This window comes from Bos taurus, chromosome 6 (assembly GCF_002263795.3).
Source record: "Bos taurus isolate L1 Dominette 01449 registration number 42190680 breed Hereford chromosome 6, ARS-UCD2.0, whole genome shotgun sequence".
Lineage (NCBI taxonomy): Eukaryota > Metazoa > Chordata > Mammalia > Artiodactyla > Bovidae > Bos > Bos taurus.
Window position 1 is genome coordinate 54,500,218 of NC_037333.1, and position 18,162 is coordinate 54,518,379.

Here is an 18,162-nt window from a genome sequence, read left to right on the forward strand (position 1 = left end):
CTTCCCAGGGCCATCTTTTGACCTTCTGTAATATGTCTTATGATTTTTACAAGATGAAAAAAATGTTCCTCCTGTTAACCACATTATAAATGGAAAATAAATACAATAAATTATCTACCACAAAAAATACACTGCAATAACCCCTCTTCTCACTAGCCAAATACTGTTCCTTTGTTATTCTTCACAGAGAAGGCCTGAAGTCAAGTACATTCATCATTTTTGCTTTCTTAATCTCTTTTCTTCAAATCTCTATAAACTATTTGAATTACACATGTATCTCTTCCAATCTAATTAAAAACAACATATGGTATGATAACTAAGGATTTTCGCTTTGTCCAACCATGATAAAATGTCTTAGTTTATTTTATTCTGTCTTCCAGAAGCATTAATGGCATTCTTTCTTCCTTTGGTTTCAGAAGTATCATATTTTCTTGGTTTCTTCCCACCTTTGCTTGCTCATTCCAGACCTATTTTGTACCAGTTTCTCTCCTACCCCTCTAGATTTGTGATTATTGGTGTATCTTAGGACATAGACCAGATATTTTGTTCGACTCTCTACCTAGGTCAAGAGTTTTCTAGTCAGGACTTCATAATCATACCATCCAAAAAGCTTTATTGCTAATACTATATATCATATCAGAGAAGGCAATGACACCCCACTCCAGTACTCTTGCCTGGAAACTCCCATGGACAGAGAAGCCTGGTAGACTGCAGTCCATGAGGTTGCTAAGAGTCAGACACGGGACACGACTGAGTGACTTCACTTTCGCCTTTCACTTTCCTGCACTGGAGAAGGAAATGGCAACCCACTCCAGTGTTCTTGCCTGGAGAATCCCCAGGGACGGGGGAGCCTGGTGGGCTGCCGTCTGTGGGGTTGCAGAGTCGGACACGACTGAAGCAACTTAGCAGCAGCATATATCATATATTTCATTGTTGCCTAGAGAATAAATCTTAAGTATTCTAACCACAAAAAAGAAATTTTTATTCTGTGATGGGATGGAGGAGGTAGCTAATAGTATGGTAATAACCATTTCACATTTTATAAATGTATCAAATTAACACATTGTACACTTTAAATGTACAGAATGTTAAATGTCAATCATATCTCAACAAAACCAGGAACAAATACGAGTGCCTGTTTCCCATATCCTTAGATTCTAATTTAATTGGTCTGGTATAGAGGTTGGATATGAATACCCCTTAAAATCACTCAAGTAAATCTAATGCACTGTCAGTGTTAACTAAGACTTAACTTTGTAAGCTACTCCCATGGTTCTGATATAGGCTGGTGACTCAAACTGATATTTGATTGACCCTAAACTTCTGTCTTCACTCATGTCACATGCTAGTAAAGTAATGCTCAAAATTTTCTAAGCCAGGCTTCAGCAATACATGAACCGTAAACTTCCAGATGTTCAAGCTGGTTTTAGAAAAGGCAGAGGAGCCAGAGATCAAATTGCCAACATCTGCTGGATCATCGAAAAAGCAAGAGAGTTCCAGAAAAACATCTATTTCTGCTTTACTAACTATGCCAAAACCTTTGACTGTGTGGATTACAATAAACTGTGGAAAATTCTTCAAGAGATGGGAATACCAGACCACCTGAACTGCCTCTTGAGAAACCTATATGCAGGTCAGGAAGCAACAGTTAGAACTGGACATGGAACAACAGACTGGTTCCAAACAGGAAAGGAGTATGTCAAGGCTGTATATTGTCACCCTGCTTATTTAACTTACATGCAGAGTACATCATGAGAAATGTTGGGCTGGAAGAAGCACAAGCTGGAATCAAGATTGCCAGGAGAAATATCAGTAACCTCAGATATGCAGATGACACCACTCTTATGGCAAAAAGTGAAGAGGAATTAAAAAGCCTGTTGATGAAAGTGAAAGAGGAGAGTGAAAAAGTTGGCTTAAAGCTCAACATTCAGAAAACGAAGATCATTGCATCTGGTCCCATCACTTCATGGGAAATAGATGGGGAAACAGTGGAACCAGTGTCAGACTTTATCTTTTTGGGCTCCAAAATCACTTCAGATGGTGACTGCAGCTATGAAATTAAAAAACACTTACTCCTTGGAAGAAAAGTTATGACAAACCTAGATAGCATATTGAAAAGCAGAGACATTACTTTGCCAACAAAGGTCCGTTTAGTCAAGGCTAGGGTTTTTCCAGGGGTCATGTATGAATGTGAGAATTGGACTTTGGAGAAAGCTGAGCACCAAAGAATTGATACTTTTGAACTGTGGTGTTGGAGAAGACTCTTGAGAGTCCCTTGGACTGCAAGGAGATCCAACCAGTCCATTCTGAAGGAGATCAGTCCTGGGTGTTCTTTGGAAGGAATGATGCTAAAGCTGAAACTCCAGTACTTTGGCCACCTCATGTGAAGATTTGACTCACTGGAAAAGACTCTGTTGCTGGCAGGGATTGGGGGCTGGAGGAGAAGGGGCGACAGAGGATGACATGGTTGGATGGCATCACTGACTTGATGGACGTGAATTTGAGTGAACTCCGGGAGATGGTGATGGACAGGGAGGCCTGGCATGCTGTGATTCATGGGGTTGCAAAGACTGAGTGACTGAACTGAACTGAACTCAACTGATAAGGTTGGGGTCTTTTTTTTTTTTTTTTCCTCACTCAAATCTGGAGACTGATTCTGCTCAGTACTGGGAACCCTTTCCTTTTCTCATCAGGTCAAAGTTTCTTCTCTTTCCTCAGGTGTTTCCCACTGATTTTTCTGTAACTCTTTGTAGTTTTAGATTTCTCTCTGACCTCCACAACATCTCCACAACTGGACTAGAAGTTTATGTTTGTTTTTCCATTTGTCAGCAATTAAGCATCTAAGTACTTATTTATCTTTGTGTAATAAGATATTGCAATAAATATGATACAGTTATAGTTGTAAAGTAAAATTAGTCTGTTAGAAGAATAGTCAAGTGATCATTATATTTGAGATTTAATGATGTACTCTATTCATAGAGACCCAATTGTTTTTACTACTAGAAAACACCACAGTGCATTACTTTCAGTTAATTACAAAAATTTAATTTTAGAGATAAGTATACCAAAAGGAGAGTTCATGATTATCATAATGAAATCTCTGGAGAATTTAAATAGGATATATTTCTGGACAAAATATTTTTCTTTAAAGTTTAAAAATCAATCTTTTATTCTGAAAGAAATGTCTGACTAGGCTTTTATGTAAACACTTTAAAAATGTTCTTGATAGAACAAAGTTAAGTGTGGGCTCTTAGATCTCTTTGCCATTAGCAACAAAATGGGTAAAATGTAGCTACTCCTAAATAACTAGTAATAATTATAAAGGCTGAAAATTTGGAAAAAAGCAACAAAGGCAATAATAGGATAGTTTTAATAATATATCACGTTTTGAGGTAGTTTTTATGAGCATAAATGTATAAAGGAAAAACTTGAAATTATATTGAAACTACATTTTGTTAACCATGACCTTCAAAATTTCCTATATGAAAGTTTGTAGTTTGCAATTTTATTCAAAGGATGGCAGCGTATTTTAAATTATATAAAATATTATTCCTTGAGTATCCATTAGAGTAAAACATTACAACATGTACTCATGTATAAGATTTGTTGATTGGTTCACACTTCACTCTAAGAACTAACCGAATTGTCCCAGAGAGCTTTCCATAAAAGATACATATATATATATATATAAATTTTAAATTCAATGTTAAAAAAGTGCATTTTAAAGTAATAGCTCACATTTGCAATGTCATTTTCCTTATAATCTAAGATTTCCCTTCTTTTTAAAATTTATATGATTAAATGCATTATTTGAGTATTTGGAAGGAAAGCTATGATAAAATTAGACAGCATATTAAAAACCAGAGAAATCAGTTTGCCAACAAAAGTACATCTATTAAAAGCTATGGTTTTTCCAATAGTCATGTAAAAATGTGAGAGTTGGACCATGAAGAAGCCTGAGCACTGAAGAATTAATTCTTTCAAATTTTAGTGCTAGAGAAGGCTCTTTACAGTCCCTTTGGTCAAGGAGATCATGCCAGTCAATTCTAAAAGAATTCAACACTGAATATTCATTGGAAGCACTGATGCTGAAGCTGAAGTTCCAGAAGTTTGGCCACCAGATGTGAAGAACTGACTCATTTGAAAAGACCCTGACACTGGGAAAGATTGAAGGCAAAAGGAGAACAGGGAGGCAGAGGATGAGATGGCTACATGGCATCACCAACTCAATGGATATGAAACTGAGAAAACTCTGGGAGATAGTGAAGGACAGAGGAGCCTCACATGCTGCAGTCCATGGGATTGCAAAGAGTTGGACCCGACTTAGTGTCTGAACGACAATTTGGAAGTTAAATTACAGTACTGAAAACTGTATGGAGGTATATCAGATATATCTCACATCTTAAATTTTACATTTTATTAAGTGATAAACACATGCAAAACTCCCATACATGTGTAAATATGTATATGTATGTGTATGCATATATATGTGTGCGTGTGTGTGTGTGTGTGTGTGCGAGTGTGCGTGCCTGTGTTAGTAGCTAAGTTATATACAACTCTTTGTGACCCCATGGACTTCAGCCTGCCAGCCTCCTCTGTTCATAGAATCCTCCAGGGAAGAATACTGGAGTGAATTGCCATTCCCTTCTCCAAAGGATCTTCCCAACAAAGGGACTGACCTAGGTTTCCCCCATTGCAGGCAGATGCTTTACCATCTGAACCACCAGGGAAATGCATATACATACATATATGTATATATATAATATAGTATATAATATATACATGTAATACATAAATAAAATATGAAAGAAATCTATGAAAAAAATTCCATTTTATTAACTTCATGTTGTTTTTACATTATTCCTTTTCTTCTCTTCTTTAACTATACAGTAGCTATGAATAGATTAGCAGAATACTAGATTTTCTCAGTTAGGTCACTCAGTCATGTCTGACTCTTTAGACCCCATAAATCACAGCAAATCAGACCTCCTTGTCCATCACCAACTCCTGGAGTTCACTCAAACTCATGTCCATCGAGTTGGTGATGCCATCCAGCAATCTCATCCTCTGTTGTCCCCTTCTGCTCCTGCCCCCAATCCCTCCTAGCATCAGAGTCTTTTTCAATGAGTCAACTCTTCACATGAGGTGGACAAAGTATTGGAGTTTCAGCTTTACCATCAGTCCTTCCAAAGAACATCCAGGACTGATCTCCTTTAGAATGGACTGGTTGGATCTCCTTGCAGTCCATGGGACTCTCAAGAGTTCCTCCAACACCACAGTTCAAAAGCATCAATACTTCGGTGCTCAGCTTTCTTCACAGTCCTACTCTCACATCCATACATGACCACTGGACAAACCATAGCCTTGACTATATGGACCTTTGTTGGCAAAGTAATGTCTCTACTTTTGAATATGCTATCTACATTGGTCATAACTTTCCTCCCAAGGAGTAAGTGTCTTTTAATTTCATGGTTGCAATCATCATCTGCAGAGATTTTGGAGCCCCCCAAAATAAAGTCAGCCACTGTTTCCCCATCTATTTGCATGAAGTGATGGGACCAAATGCCATGATCTTAGTTTTCTCAAAACTAAGCTCAAAATGTTGAAGCTCAAAATCTTAAAGCTCAAAATGTTGAGCTTTAAGCCAACTTTTTCACTCTCCTCTTTCACTTTCATCAATAGGCTTTGTAGTTCCTCTTCACTTTCTGCCATAAGGGTGGTGTCATCTGCATGTCTGAGGTTATTGATATTTCTCCCAGCAATCTTGATTCCAGCTTGTGCTTTTTCCAGCCCAGCGTCACTCATGATGTACTCTGTATATAAGTTAAATAAGCAGGGTGACAACATACAGCCATGACGTACTCCTTTTCCTTTTTGGAACCAGTCTGTTGTTCCATGTCCAGTTCGAACTGTTGCTTTCTGACCTGCATACAGGTTTCTCAAGAGGCAGGTCAGGTGGTCTGGTATTCCCATCTCTTGAAGAATTTTCCACAGTTTATTGTGATCCACACAGTCAAAGGTTTTGGCATAGTCAATAAAGCAGAAATAGATGTTTTTTTGGAACTCTCTTGCTTTTTCATTGATCCAATGGATGTTGGCAATTTGATCTCTGGCTCCTCTGACTTTTCTAAAACCAGCTTGAACATCTGGATGTTCATGGTTCATGTATTGCTGAAGCCTGGCTTGGAGAATTTTGAGCATTACTTTATTAGCATGTGAGATAAGTGCAATTGTGCAGTAGTTTGAGCATTCTTTGACATTGCCTTTCTTTGGGATTGGAATGAAAACTGACCTTTTCCAGTCCTGTGACCACTGTGGACTTTTCCAAATTTGCCGGCATATTGAGTGCAGCACTTTCACAGCATTATCTTTCAGGATTTGAAATAGCTCAACTGCAATTCCATCACCTCCACTAGCTTTGTTCGTAGTGATGCTTTCTAAGACCCACTTGACTTCACATTCCAGGATGTCTGGCTCTAGATGAGTGATCACACCGTTGTGATTATCTGGGTCATGAAGATCTTTATGTACAGTTCTGTGTATTCTTGCCACCTCCTCTTAATATCTTCTGCTTCTGTTAGGTCCATACCATTTCTGTCCTTTATCAAGCCCATCTTTGCATCAAATGTTCGCTTGGTATCTCTAACTTTCTTGAAGAGATCTCTAGTCTTTCCCATTCTGTTGTTTTCCTCTATTTCTTTGCATTCATCGCTGAGGAAGGCTTTCTTATCTTTCCTTGCTATTCTTTGGAACTCTGAATTCAGATGCTTATATCTTTCCTTTTCTTCTTTGCTTTTCACTTCTCCTCTTTTCACAACTATTTGTAAGGCCCTCCCCAGACAGCCATTTTGCTTTTTTGCATTTATTTTCCATGGGGATGGTCTTGATACCTGTCTCCTATATAATGTCAGGACCCTGCGTCCATAGTTCATAAGGCACTCTATCAGATCTAGTCCCTTAAATCTATTTCTCACTTCCACTGTATAATCATAAGGAATTTGATTTAGTTCATACCTGAATGATCTAGTGGTTTTCCCTACCTTCTTCAATTTAAGTCTGAATTTGGCAATAAGGAATTCATTATTTGAGCCACAGTCAGCTCCCGGTCTTGTTTTTGCTGTTTAGAGCTTCTCCATCTTTGGCTGCAAAGAATATAATCAATCTGATTTCGGTGTTGACCATGTGATGATGTCCATGTGTAGAGTCTTCTCTTGTGTTGTTGGAAGAGGGTGTTTGCTATGACCAGTGCGTTTTTGGCAAAACTCTATAAGCCTTTGCCCTGGTTCATTCCATATTCCAAGGCCAAATTTGCCTCTTACCCCAGGTGTTTCTTGACTTCCTACTTTTGCATTCCAGTCCCCTATAATAAAACAGATATCTTCTTTGGGTGTTAATTCTAAAAGATCTTGTAGGTCTTCAGAGAACCATTCAACTTTAGCTTCTTCAGTGTTACTGGTTGGACATAGACTTGGATTACTGTGATATTGAATGGTTTGCCTTTGAAACGAACAGAGATCATTCTGTTGTTTTTGAGATTGCATCCAAGTACTGCATTTTGGACTATTTTTTTGACCATGATGGCTAGTCCATTTCTTCTAAGGGATTCCTGCCCACAAAAATAATGGGAACATCTTGTACTCAAACTACGGCACAATTGTACTCATCTCACATGCTAGTAAAGTAAGTTCAAAATTCTCCAAGCCAGGCTTCAGCAATTCTTGAACCATGAACTTCCAGATGTTCAAGCTAGTTTTAGAAAAGGCAGAGGAACCTGAGATCAAATTGCCGACATCTATTGGATCATCAAAAGAGCAAAAGAATTCCAGAAAAATATCTATTTCTGTTATTGACTATGCCAATGCCTTTGACTGTGTGGATCACAATAAACTGTGGAAAATTCTTCAAGAGATGGGAATACCAGACCACTTGACCTGCCTCTTGAGAAACTTGTATGTAGGTCAAGAAGCAACAGTTAGAACTGGACATGGAACAACAGACTGGTTCCAAATAGGAAAAGGAATACGTCAAGGCTGTATATTGTTATCCTGATTATTTAACTTATATGCAGAGCATATCATGAGAAATGCAGCACTGGAGTAAGCACAAGCTGGAATCAAGATTGCCAGGAAAAATATCAATAACCTCAGACATGCAGATGACACCACCCTTATGGCAGAAAGTGAAGAAGAACTAAAGAGCCTCTTGATGAAAGTGAGAGAGGAGAGTGAAAAAGTTGGCTTAAACCTCAACATTCAGGAAATGAAGATCATGGCATCCGGTCCCATCACTTCATGGCAAAGAGCTGAGGAAACAGTGGAAACAGTGTCAGAGTTTATTTTTTTGGGCTCCAAAATCACTACAGATGGTGACTGCAGCCATGAAATTAAAAGACACTTACTCCTTGGAAGGAAAGTTATGACCAACCTAGATAACATATTTAAAAGTAGAGACATTACTTTACCAACAAAGGTCCATCTAGTCAAGGTTATGGTTTTTCCAGTGGTCATGTATGGATGTGAGAGTTGAACTGTGAAGAAAGCTGAGTGCTGATGAATTGATGCTTCTGAACTGTGGTGTTGGAGAAGACTCTTGAGATTCCCTTGGATATCAAGGAGATCCAACCAGTCCATCCTAAAGGAGATCAGTTCTGAACACTCATTGGAAGGACTGATGCTGAAGCTGGAATTCCAATATTTGCCCACCTGATGCAAAGAGGTGAATCATTTGAAAAGACCCTGATGCTGGGAAAGATTGAAGGCAGGAGGAGAAGGAGACAACAGAGGATGAGATGATTCGATGGTATCACTGGCTTTGTGGACATGAGTTTGCGTGAACTCTGGGAGTTGGTGATGGACAGGGAGGCCTGTTGTGCTGCAGTACATGGATGGGTTCATGGGGTTGCAAAGAGTCGGACAGGACGGAGGGACTGAACTGAACTGAACTGCGTTAGGTTTGTCTTGATCAGCAATGTGTAATCTCTCTGAACAATTTGATCACAATAAATATACTCATGCTAAAATGTACCTATATAAACCAAAGTATAATGTATAATTCCTCTGTAGGACTCAATCATTATCAAAGATTTTAAGTATAATACATTAGGTAAATTGCACTGGGTCTTATTATCTATGTTCTTTAAATGCCATTCTTCAGAAGTTAAATAAGGAAGTATTATCACTTTACTCACATGAAATGCGAAAATATAGTAACTACTAGATCATGTAAATTTTACTTGGTTTTACTCTCGTTAAGTAAAGTCATTTAAAATATGACCTAAGATAAAGGTTAAACAGTGTTTCTTTTCCATTCTTACTGGAGCACTGTTTAACAAGCCCTCTAAAAGATTATTTAATTTCGTAGATTATTTTTCTTTTTGATTTTCTATTTACTATTCAATTACAGTCAAAATAACATAAATTTACATGTTATGTTGTGCCTGTTACTTAGTAGAGCTACAAAGATTTCCTCTCCTAAAGAAGGTACCAGCAAAGGCTATCTAATTTTTGTTGTTTGTTTTTTGGGAGTTTTTTTTTTTGTGTGTGTGTGTGTTCTTTCTTGTTGTATTTTTTCTTTGCTTTTAATTGTACAATTGTAAATATGACAGAGGTTTGGATAATAGCTCAGATTCATGAGACTCTATAGAACATATTCAAGTGTTCTAAGAAAAGAAAAAAATACAGGACAGCAAAAGGAGAGTTCAGCAAACTTTGAAGGAGATCCAACAGACATCAAGGCTTATGTTCCCTAAGGTCCTCCTTATTTGCACAAAGATATGCATAGCCTTTGGGTTGAACCTTCAAGATTTTACAATGAATCTTAATTTCAGAGAACCCCAGACAGATGTTTTCAGCAGTGTATTTTATGTCTCTCTGGTCACTTAGCCAAGCCATGTTTTCTAATCTATTACTCCAGGAGAAAGTCATCCATAAATAGTCTTTCCTCATACCAGAGGAACTTCAGACTTTACAGAGTAATCACAAATTATTAGTAAAATAGACCTTATTTTGGTCAAGAATCAAACCAGATATCCCAGCATCTCCAGAGACAAGTAGAAAGCTTCTCTCACCTGACTGTAAAAAAATTCCATCCTGAATAAGAACATTAAAAGGTTATAAATAACCCAGCAATCATCTTATTTTAACAATTTCTCAATCCCTATAAATATCTATATACTCAAAAAAAAATTTTAAACAGGTTTTTAAAATTTCAGTTTTCTTAATGATATGTTGCAGTCTTATGGAAACACAATATTTTTATGTCACATACTCAAAAATTTTAAAGATTATGTATGGAATTATATTTTATTTCATTCCAAATGTTTTTCTTTTGCCTATCACTTCTTTTACTTCTATTGCTGTTTTTTTACTGTTTTCATAGTTGCTATGTGTCATTTGACTAGAGATAGAGTTTCCCAGACTGTGTAATATGATCCAGGCTCTTGGATCCCTTAAGAATGAGGTTCCAAATTATTTTTTATATAATATAATTATAAGAGAGAACTCAGTCTATTAAAATTTTTTCCATTTGTTCTTAAGTAATTGTACTTCCACCAGTAAATTTTCCTCAACATGATTTATATTTTTCTCTACATTATGAAAATATTTTCCTCAACATTATTTAGAAGCAAAATTTCATAGGGGTTGTATGAAACACAGTGACAGACTCTCTTGTAATATTTCTGTTCATAGCTGTTACATTCATTTTCTCTCATCTTCTTTAATCCTTATGCCCTTCACTTAAGAATAAGGCATCCATAATCCTTTCTTCCCCCCTTAGCTTATTAGCATAGATGCTTGTTGTGAGGACTCTTTCTTTAATAAAGATCTCTTTGAGAAACTGAGATTCTTCATTTCACTATTTTCCCACTGTTAAGTAGATGGATTATGGAGGTTAGGCTCAGTGCTTTAACTTGATGTGAAATACAGTATATTTATTTGTTGCATAAAGTAGGTCTTAGACCATTAAAAATACAACCTAATTTTGAAAATGTTAAAAGATATGTTGAAAAATTTAAAGTAATAAATAGATTGTTACTTAGAGATAATAAATTTTAAAATTAAGCATTTTTTAACATGGCTCCTACATATAAGCCATTCTTTTAGAGGCTCTGCATATAATATTGAAGGAAACACATACAACCTTTGCTGTCACAAAGTTTACAGTTACATCAAAGGAAACAGAAAACACATAGATAAATAAACTTTTTTTCTTAAAAACAGGTTTATGTGAAAAAATATTCCAGAGAGAGAAGGATAAAAATGTACATAGGGAGGTTGCTGCTGCTTCTAAGTCACTTCAGTCATGTCCAACTCTGTACGACCCCATAGAGGGCAGCCCACCAGGCTCCCCCTTTCCTGGGATTCTCCAGGCAAGAACACTGGATTGGGTTGCCATTTCCTTCTCCAATGCATGAAAGGGAAAAGTGAAAGTGAAGTCGCTCAGTCATGTCCGACTCTTAGCAACCTCATGGACTGCAGCCTACCAGGCTCCTCTGTCCGTGGGATTTTCCAGGCAAGAGTACTGGAGTGGGGTGCCATTGCCTTCTGCGACAAAGGGAGGTTAAGTTCAGTTCAGTTCAGTCGCTCAATCGTGTCCGACTCTTTGTGACCCCATGAATCGCAGCACACCAGGCCTCCCTGTCCATCACCAACTCCGGGAGTTCACCCAGACTCACGTCCATCGAGTCAGTGATGCCATCCAGCCATCTCATCCTCTGTCATCCCTGTCTCCTCCCGCCTACAATCCCTCCCAGCATGAGGGTCTTTTCCAATGAGTCAACTCTTCGCATGAGGTGGCCAAAGTACTGGAGTTTCAGCTTTAGCATCATTCCTTCCAAAGGAATCCCAGGGCTGATCTCCTTCGGTAACATTAATATTTTTTCATGGAGTAGTGAATGAAGAAGCATGTCTGCGTGCTTAGTTGTGTCCAACTGTTTGTGACCCCATAGACTGCAGCCCGCCAAGTTACTCTGTCCATGGAATTTTCCAAGTAAGAATACTTGAGTGGGTTGCCATTTTCTACTCCAGGGGATCATACTAACTAACTAACTCAAGGATCTTACCTGAGTCTCCATCTCCTGCATTGGCAGGAGAATTCTTTATCACTGAGCTACCTGGGAAGCTGTCTCAATAATGTGCCATTTGAACAGACACTTGATGGAAGGAGAGGTAAAAGCTTTGAATTTACTTCAGAGAAGAGATTCCACCTAGAGGGAAGTGTGACATGATTGCCAGAGCATGCTTTGTATGAGGCATGAGCAAAGAGCAGTAAGGTGGTGAATGAGTAACCTAGAGCAAGCAAATAAAAGTCTGGTAGAGTGATCAGATCAGAGGATCAGCAAAGAAGCAGACATGCAGGGTCTTATAGGCCAGTTTGAGCAATGGAAAGTCACTGAGGAGTATAGAGTAGCTGTAACCTGATCTGATTTGAATTTTAAAGTAATTATTTTGACATGTGGAGAATGAACAGAAGAGGTGACATAAGGATAAACAAAAGGTGACTAGTTTGGGTGTTATTACAATGAGACAAATAGTAGCTTGAAAAAGAATGTTGTTGGCATATTTGGTGAGAAGTGGTTGGGATCAGAAAATTTGGAAAGATGGAGTCATAAAAATTTGCTGATAATTTGAGTGTAGGAAATGAAACAAGGAGACCAGTATAGCTGATAACTTTATCTAAAGATAACCTTAGAATTTTTTTTTGAGTAATCTGAAAAATTAAGCTGTCATTTACTGAGATTGATAAAGAAAATTTGAGTAGGTGGAGGTTGGATAAGAAGTATAATTATATATAAGTATACTTCAGATTTCTGTTATATATATATATATATATATATATATACACACACATATATCTTAAAAAATTTACTTTAATTTTGTATTTCAGAGAGAGTCAGGGAAAAAATGAGAGAAGAGTGGAGGCAAAGGAAGTGAAAGAGTCACTGCTAAAAATAAAGATTTATGAAATATACAATTAAAAGTGGAAGGATGATCTAGGTCAGTAAAACTTATTTTCCTGAGTCAATATTTCTGGATGATCATGGGAAATTAGTTGGTTTATATGATTTATAAAGAGATTCATTTTTATAGGACCAAACACATTTTCACAATGTTTGGAGAGGCAATATCTTAGGATACATTTGGTTGTTCTAATTTAATAGCACATTATATGGATGAAAAGAAATATGAAAAAATCCATTTGATATTTACAATGGTAGTCTGGCTTTGTCTCAGATTTCATTTTGTAAGCTCATCTTTGTTTTGGGTAAAACTCATTTTCAGAAGAGAAGTGGTGGAAAGGAAACAATAATACATAAATATTTCCTATAAACTTCTATGGATGGCTTCATTGTTACTGATGAAAACACAACTCTGATATTTGAAGTTACGAGTTTCTGAATTTATACACTGGGAAACCAATCTCCACTGAACTACATTTTTACTAACATATTTTGCAAAAAAAACACACACATTCACATAAAAGATTCCAGCTGCTTTGCTGAATTTTCAAACATCAGCTAAGTCAAGCACCCCACTAGTCACAGGTGACAAATAATGCTCGAACATCTGCTTGCTAACAATATAATCTGGCTCATTTACTATCACCAGTTTCCTGGTATTGTGCCCACAGGAGATGTTCAATAAATACTGAATGAAATGCTTCTACCTGTTGAGAAGAATAAATAAACCTATGGAGTGAGGGGAGTAATAATACCATGACTTTTCTCTTTTTTCTTTAAGAAGAAAAAAGTGCTGACCTTGTGCAACTTGTGGACTATGTGGTCATTATTGTGTTTTGATAGCATGGTCTGAGTTTAGGATGAAGTCTAGTGCAGTTTACCCAGGAAATCTAAAATAGGTCATTGCCCCTGAGAATGTTTCTTGGGTTTGGGAGGATGATAATTTCAATTTCTCCTCAGTTTGTTTCCAGAGTAAGCAGTGATCCAAATGATTAAATTTCTACCACTGGGGATAGTTAGAATTCAGTTTCAGCTAGCTGTGAATGAGTCAACAAATTGCAAGCCGTTTGGCTTATTGCCCATAAGAACAGTTAGTTTTAAATGTTCTCAGATAAGGCACTGAAAATCCAATAAAATAAGGCATGTTATTTTCCAAAGATATAACAAAATAGAGTTTACAGTAAAATGTATAATTTTAAATTATTAGGGGTTATATTTCAAAAGCTTATTTCGAATTATCGGAGATCAGCCCTGGGATTTCTTTGGAAGGAATGATGCTAAAGCTGAAACTCCAGTACTTTGGCCACCTCATGCGAAGAGTTGACTCATTGGAAAAGACTCTCATGCTGGGAGGGATTGAGGGCAGGAGGAGATGGCTGGATGGCATCACTGACTCTATGGACGTGAGTCTGGGTGAACTCCAGGAGTTGGTGATGGACAGGAAGGCCTGGCGTGCTGTGATTCATGGGGTCGCAAAGAGTCGGACACGACTGAGCGACTGATCTGATCTGAATATAAATACTTGTTTGAAAATCCTGCAAAATGTTTTAATTATTTGTATTTTAATAAAAGGCTTAGATAAAGATCACAGTTACATACTATGCAGTTTATTTTCCACTTTTTTTTCCAGTGTACCTTCAATATACATTAACTTTCGTCAGACAGTTATTTCATAAGATTCTTGTGTCTAACATGCCACACACATGCATTCTCTTTCTCTTTCTCTCTGTTCCTCTATCTTTTTGAGGATTATCTTGCTTCTTATTTAACTGAGAAAATAAAAACAAACAGAATTGAACTTCAATATTGTTCCATTATATTATTAACCTACCTACATTTGTACCCATAGTCTCTGTTTTCCCTCATCTCAGTCTTACTGCTCCTTAGTGCAATGGTCATATGCATGTCATCATGACATCAATGCCTTTGATTCAGCTATGATCCACTCTTTTATTTGTGATATCACTAGTTCTCAATACGAATAAAAACACATTGAAATATCTTGTCTTAAAAAGAGAAAAAAAACTTCCTAGCTCATATCACTTACCCCAACTACAGTCCTATCCTCTGTTAGAGTAAAGCTGCACCAAATATCTGCCTACATATGACCTTTCCTGACCACATTCCTATCTGATTCTGTCTTCATCACTCTAGAAGTTTTTCTTGTCATCATCACCAGTGACATATTAGGACATCCGATATTCAGTTCTTGGTATTTACTCTACTTAACTTTTCAGCAGAATATTTATGTACTTAATTTTTTCCTTTCTTCTTTAAATACTTTACATACCATGGTTTCTGGGACATAGCAATATCTCAGTTTTCTTTTTTCCTCATTTTTCTGTTTTGACCTGCTAATAGATGTCTGAATAAACTTTGGAGAGATTCTCTATAGTTGACAACTTAAGCTTTAGAAAGGATGAGATTCTTTAATGATTCTGAGAACATTTAATGATTCTGAGGACATTAAAAGAGGCCTCTAGAAATAAGCTCAATCATTAAATGTAAGCAATTTGAAATATGGACTGAAAATTTGCATTAGATTTTAAAATTAAAAGAATAATTTTGGAGATCCTGATACAGAATAATGGTGGTTACAGAATTTAGCATGCCAAGGAAGAAAGTTCAATGGGTGTCTGTCTCATAGTTCCAAACATTAATGTGCATATGAATTACCGTAAGACGTAGTTAAAAAGAGATTTTGATATCAAGGATCTGGATGTGTCTCTAGAATATACATTTCTGAGAAGTTCCCAGATGATGATGATGCTGTGCCTGTGGACCAACTCTGAGCAGCAAGAGTTGAGACCTCTTTTAGGAAGTTTTGTCATTAAAATCAAGTAGAGAGAAAGTCAGAGGGTCTTCAGAGACATATAATAAAATATAAACAATTTGAAATAATGACTGAAAATTTGCATTATATTTTAAAGAGAAGTGGGTGGAAGTTTTAAAAAGCAATATAGGGTGGAAAATGGAAAAGATGAAAATACATGAGGGTATAGGACAGAAAAGCAAGGGTGTATCACTCAGAGCTTGCTGAGAGAACCAGTAGAATTTTTACGCATAAACAGAGGAGGTATATATTTACATGTAATAATATTTTTTAATTATTTAAAACATATATTTGTAAATTATTGGTATTATATTATGTAATATAATTATGTAATTTATACTATAATATGTAATAGTATGTTAAATTATGTATATTAAATATAAATATACATAAGTATATATACATTTAAAGAGATTTATTACCACAAATTAGCTTCATGTTTGTGGGGACACATTAGGCAAATTTGAAGTCTACAGAGCAAACTATAAGGAAGGTAGGAGGTAAACTCTCAGAAAGGGGTTATACTATAGTCCAGAGATAGAATTTCCCCTTCTGCAAAACTTCAGTTCTGCTCTTACATCATTTCAAATGATTTGATTAGTCTCACTCAGACTATCCAGGATAATCTACTTTGCTTGTTGTTGTTCAGTCACTAAGCTGTGTCCGACTTTTTGCAACCCCATGAACTGCAGCACCAAGCCTCCCTGTCCTTCACTATCTCCTGGAGTTTGCTCAGACTCACATTCATTGTGTTGATGCCATCCTTAACATCAATTAATTATAAATGCTAATCATATATACAAAATAACTGCACAGCAATAACTAGATTTGTGTTGGAGTGCACACCTATTGGTTTTTATGTTTGTTTGTTTTTGTTTGTTTGTGACATAAATGAAAGTTATCTACTGAGCATAAAATATGTGAAAATGGAAAAAATAAACTTAAGGGAAAATATGTGTTTTATGTGTTGTTGTTCAATAGCTTAGTCATGGCCAACTCTGCAGCCCCATGGACTGCAGCATGCCAGGCTTCCCTGTCCTTCACCACCACCTGGAGCTTGTTCAAACTCATGCCTATTGAGACAGCGATGCCATCCAACCATCTCATCTTCTGCCATCCCCTTCTCCTCTACCTTTGATATTTCCCAGCATCAGGGAAAGATTGGGTTGGTTCTTTGCATCAGGTGGACAAAGTATTGGAGCTTCAGCTTCAGCATCAGTCCTTCCAATGTATATTCAGGATTGATCTCCTTTAGGATTGACTGGTTTGATCTCCTTGCAGTCCAAGAGACTCTCAAGAGCCTTCAGACTTAAATTGAAGAAAGTAGGGAAATCCACTAGGCCATTCAGATATGACCTAAATCAAATCCCTTACACTTATACAGTGTTTTATGTATAGAATCCAATTTTTGAGATTAAAATCAATAGTTGGCAGATAATTCTCCAGTGTCATAGGAAAATAAGAAACACTAATTAGAAAGTTACTGTCCAATATCCCCCTGTTTTTAAATTTCCAAATCTTCCCTTTATCATGTTATTCATAAAAATACACTCTAGGATTGGTATTATCTGTATTTTCCTTGATCTCACATAAAGATATTTTAATTTTTAAAAGTAATTTGAACAAAATAAAATTCAGGTGGTTGGAAAAGATGATATATTAAACATTCTTCTAGGCTTTTTATTTTCCTCTTTTCTTTACAACAGAGATGCTTAAAAATCAACAGCATACAGTTCCAAATTTAGAATGTTATTAGTTTCTATTTGGAGCTGAAATGTTCAAATGACTAAACATTGATGTATAATCCCTTTATGTAGCAATATTGGTAATTATTTTGAATGCATTTTTATATGCCATAGTCTGCAAAACATGACTTTCACTGGAAAATATTTATTCTTTATGTTATTTTTCTTTGCTAATGTAAAAACTCTAAAAGACTTTTAAAAAATTCAGTAATGTATTTTAAGAGACAAGTATGATCTACGTGTGTCCAAATCTTTACTTAAAAATGTTAATTTAATAATTTGTCAACTAGAAAGAAGACTATCCATTTAAATATCCTAGTTCACTTTGAAGATTTGCAAACTCAAGTAGATATACAAAATTCCTAAGATAAATAGAAATGTGAAGGCTTCCAATCCAAAAGTAAAGAACAACATAACCAAATTCCCATTAAAAAATAGTATCTGTGTTATAATTGTACAGAAGTCATGAAAATTATATGTGAAGTTAAAGTTTTGAGTTGCAGAGAGCTATGAAGAATTTGGTCATTTAGAAGTAGAGGTAAGGAATTTTTTCTGCCTAAAATAAGGCAGAAAAATAAGTTATAATTTTAAGATAACTGTGTAGTTCTGAGCAATCTTTTTCTATC